The sequence below is a fragment of the Elgaria multicarinata genome, chromosome 22, assembly GCF_023053635.1.
Source record: "Elgaria multicarinata webbii isolate HBS135686 ecotype San Diego chromosome 22, rElgMul1.1.pri, whole genome shotgun sequence".
Taxonomy (NCBI): Eukaryota; Metazoa; Chordata; class Lepidosauria; order Squamata; family Anguidae; genus Elgaria; species Elgaria multicarinata.
The window spans coordinates 2,015,786-2,020,821 of NC_086192.1; positions in this window are offsets into that span (position 1 = coordinate 2,015,786).

Here is a 5,036-nt window from a genome sequence, read left to right on the forward strand (position 1 = left end):
AATTGAGGAGGGGAGGGTTGGCACCCACCCCAACATGCATTCCATCACCTTAACACTGAGCCATTTAACCAACCCACCCCCCTTTCTGTGGGGAGGCAGGTAAGTCTTAATGAGCCGGAGGTTGCAGCTATAAGTGGAATTCCTCCCCTATCCACCTCTCCCCCCCCCCGAAAAGTTGGAGGCACTTATTGGCACAAGGGGTGGGGGAAGCCTAGATCCACCCCCCCCTTCCCACCCCCTCTGAACCCCACGAGACTAGCTGGAGATCTCCGCCTCCTCTTGCAACCGTTCGTCAAAAGCCTCTGGACTCCACGCTCTGGATCGTGTGGTACAGATTAAAGGAAGCCGAGGGCAGCGTCTGGGGACTGAGGGGGGGCGCTGCCCCCCGCTCCCCCAGGCCCAGACAGGGGCTGCATCCCTGCTCCCGCACTACCGGATTTGCTGCTGGGACAGAGCTCGGGGTGGAGGAGCCGCGTCTAATTCTGCGGAAGCATAGGGAAATGTACAAATCAGTAGCTTTCTCTGGCCTGGTGTCTTCCAAATGTGTTGGATTACAACTCCCAGCATCCCCAGGCGGCTACGTAGTCGCACGCGTCTGGGGAACACCGAAGTTTGGGAAGGCTGGATCACAGATCGACGGGTGCATTACTTAACCTCCTAGGCCAAGCAGGGCAACAGCCGCGGATGTGTGCGTGCGCTTCGGAGATTGCGGGGGGAGTGGCGCTCAGCCCGGGGGAGGATGTGTAACCCCTCTCTTCTTTGCTGATCTCAGTCAGCCCTGCCAACTGCTCTTAGCTCAGTGGTGTCCTTGCTTTTGGGGAGAGGAACTAACTGCTTTGGAGGTGGGAAATTGTGCAGGGGAGAGTTCAGCGCCCTTCTCCCAAAGTGCCACTCCCCCAAGTCTTCAAAGATGCTACACGTGTGCGGCTAATTCAGTTTTAAAAAAGAAAAAATAATAATCAAAACACTGTGGGAAATCTCTTGCCATCTCCAGCTTGGCCTTCAGCTTTCATTTTTAAAAGTGCTCAGGTTTCTAGCCCTCATTGGCAGCAGGGTGTCGCTTGATGGGGTGTCGCCGACGCACAGGTGACTTCTCCGATGCGGGATGTGCGTCTGGGGCAAAAGGAAGGAACATCAGGGGGCGCGGTTTCGCGGCCGTCTGAAATTCCTTGCTTCTCCCTCCCAATATCTAGGAGAAAGCAAAAAGACAAACTGCAAAAGCAGAAATGAAACAAAAGCATAATTTATTTGCATTTTTTTTAAAAAAAATGCCCAGCATTTGGCTTACCTCAATGCAAAATTAGTTTTGGAAGTCCACACTGCCAGAGCACAGCCTTTAAGGCAATTCATTCTGCATTAATTCAATACAGAACCAGAGGGCGGCATTGAATTCTGGATTAATTTAGCATGGAACCAGGTAACGTTCGTTCGTTCAGGAATAATTTCACAGGGAGCTAAACTAGGTAACAAAAGTGGCTTTTGAATTGAATTCACGTGGATCCAGGAGGATGAATCGGGGTGGTAATTAATTCTGGACTAATCTGATGCGGAACCAGGAGTTGGTGGTTTTGGATGAACTTAATGCAGAGTACGAGGGCGCGATCCTGTGCCAGCACGGCACCCCCGCTTGCTTGCTTCCTTCCCCTCCATGCACACCACCTTCCCCCCGCCCCCACACTCCCCAAGTGCACTTAACGCACCTCCAAAATCCCAGGACTCTGCTTCTCTCTTGACACCCCTGGTTTGGCCTTCAAGCTACGACACCTTTGATCTAATCCTGGCGTGGATTAAGACCTTTTTCCAGCTCAGCCTAAGTGCCGGTTCAAGGTGGGGGGGGCACCATTGGGCGGTGCCCCCCCCCAGACACATGGGACGTGGGTAAGGCCAGCTCGCACACGAGGGACATTCCTCGGCATCTTAAGGGCCAGGACCGTTACCTGCGCCCAAGCACCACGCCGGGGCAATGATTTTTTTGGGTGGCGGGGGAGGAGAGAAGAGAGGCTTGGACCCCATAGCCTGCACCCCTGTCCTCCACCGCCGCCTCCTTGAATTCAAGCCAGAATCTTACGTAGTTCAGGATGCGTTAAGATGCTGGTAAGATTTTGGTGCCCCCCCCCACATTCCTTACCTCCTGTTCACAGCCCTGATTTTGGTGCTGCCACCTTGCCCCCCACCCCTCGGTCATTATTACAACCCCATTGTTCAATGGTGCTAACCTCCACAAGCCCCTTCCTGTCGTTGTCCCCCAAATCCCCTGCCAGGCTGCAGAGCGGGGGAGTGGAGGGTTACACAGCCTCCCCCCCCCCCCAGGTCCTTTTCTTTACTTCTCAGCTCCCTCAAAGACACAGATAAGAGAAGACAGTATGTCTTGCACATTTTGGGGGGGGGGATAGTGCTGGAATGGAACCAGAGCAGCCTCAAAGGGGGGGGATAGGAGAGGGTCCCACCCACCCCACAACGCACACCTTAAAGCACCCACATGGCTACATGGGGGGCAGGGGAACCGCAACCAACTGGCTCAGGTGTGTTACCTGCACAGAGACACCAATAAAAACCTCGTGAACCTTATAGCTGCCCTGTGTGTTTTTCTGCCCCCAAATTGATTTTGATTACTTTTCTGTTGTGGAGAACCATCAGGGGGCGGGGTGGGGCCATACCTTTTCTCTCCGTAGGTTAAACATTTGGTTGATTCCTAGAAGGGTTAACCATGCACACACAAAGAGAGGAACTTCTTTTATGGTTTCGAGAAGCGGTAGAGACCTCGTTTGCACCCAGAACTTTGCAGGTTCAATTCCCAGGTAATCTGGGAAAGACTCCTGGCAGTGTAGACCAGGAAATGTTGATCCACTTAGGCTTTCCATCCTGCCTGTGGAGGCCAAGTCCCGCACCCCAGAGGCAACCTGGCTGTTATCTCCGATTGGAGATAACGGGTTTGCCCTGTGGGCAGCAGGGAAACATGATATAGGTGGGGCCACACCCACTGATGTCAACCAACCCACAGAGGGCAATTCATCCCCCCTCAATCAGCCCTCTATTCAAAATCATGGGGACTGGAAAACTTGCTTTACTTTTAGGCAATGGGCCGTGGATGGAAGAGCTGCTTTATGTGCAACCAGGTTCAACCTGTAGGTAGGGCTGGAAAAAACTTCAGTTCAAAACCATGGCTGCTGGTCCGTGTGGACATGCACCACTCCTGGTCTTATCCTCACAACGACCCTGCAAGGTGTCTTCGAAGGGCTGAGGATGGGCTAGCCTATAGGGTCACTTTGTGAACTTCCTGGTCGAGTGGGGACTTGAATCTGGGTCTCTGCACCCTAGTCCCAAAGTTCTAACCCAGCCGGGCGTAGTTTTGAACAACAACTCCCAGCACCCCTGGCCATTGAGCACATCGGCTGGGGCAGATGGGATTTGAAGTCCAAAACATCAGGAGGGCTCTGGATTGGAGGAGACTGCAGCAACCGCGACACTACAGCGACTGCTTAAGATTTGCCGTTTCTCGGACAGAAGAAGGCAGAGAGAGAATCTGATGAGCCGTTTTCAATGCACCTATATTTTAATCAGCATACGCAAATGAGCTGCGGCCCTTCCTCCCCAGCCCCAGAGAGCTGGCAGCCTTGCGATACAAGCATGGGGTGGGGATGGGGCGGTGTCCGAGATTCCCCTGCTCTCTGGGCCAAGTCCTGCAGGCCAGGGCGGTGTTCCTCATGCAAACTCCTCCTGCACTCAGGATCGGGGGAGAGGGAACCTCCTCCGCTACCCTTCCTCACAGGCTGCAGAGAGAGCGCTTCCCATTCATTCATATGCACACACACACGTACACAAACACTCACAGAGCCACACAAAGGGACATTGCTAGGCCTGGGCGCATAGGACCCTCAACACTGAATCTCTTTCCCGGGGCCCCGATTTTATTTCCTAAAGCCCTGACTTTATTTGCCAGGGCCCCGACCAATTTCCCGGGGCTTTCCTCAGCGTAATTGTTTCCTCAGCGTAATTGCCACGCAGGGGGCGATTTTCAAGGGTGATTGTATTGCTTAATTGCCGTGCAAAGGGAGGGACGGGTTAACTCCTCCCCATCTCACTTGCTGCAACAATCGCCCTCTAAATCTCCTGCATGGTAATTCGGGGGAGGGGGGAGACACACCTTTCCCCCGCCCCTGACTGGTTTGGTATCATCTGGAGCTGGGTGCAAATTCAATGGAAGAACTTAATTTTATTGAGGCTGGAGGAGACACTCACGGGCTGCCCCTGTGAACGTCAAATCAGTCCTAGCCATCATTCCCAAATGCGTGTGTACAGCTACCCGCTAACGTATGCGAATTTTACGCAGATTCGTGTCTTACGGGCTCGGATTCTGACTCGGCTAAGGGCTTAGCAATGCCCCTGCGGGGCTCTGCAGATGTGGCAGACGCAACAACCCCCCCCCCCAATGAACAACAGGGAAGAGAAACCAACGTCAGGACTCCAGCCAAGCATCCATGAAATTCCCACCCCGTCCGACACAGTGGCTGGCCAATCCACTTCCCCGACCCCCGCCGACACATTTCCCCGCCTGCAGGGTTGGCTGCCCCCCTTCCGCCGCATCACCGACAGTACTGGACCGACCCCAAGGCCTGACCCATGCTGTCTACGGCATCCCCAAACGCGCACACACAACCCCCCCCTCGCTGCATTCTTTGGGAAGGGGAGAGAAGGACGAGGTTGAGAGGGTGGCCGATCTCTCTCTAACTCCCCAAATAAAATGAAGCGAGCAGCCCAATCTGCAATCCCCAAACGCGGAGGGATGGGGGGGGGTTGTCCTCCCACAAATGCCACCCTAGGGCAGGTGTCCAAGAGGGGACCTCCGCTCTCCAGCTTTCCGCCCTGCCGAGACTCCGCTGGCCTTTCCAAGCACAACTGCAGGGAGAAAATGACCAAGCCGAGGGAAAGGGAAGTCCGGCCGGGGAGAAGGGCCGTTTCCAGCGGGGGGGGGGGTCCCCCCTTTCCCCCTCCACAAATGTCTGCTGAGCCCTCGGAGGGAAAGCGGCTGAAGCCGG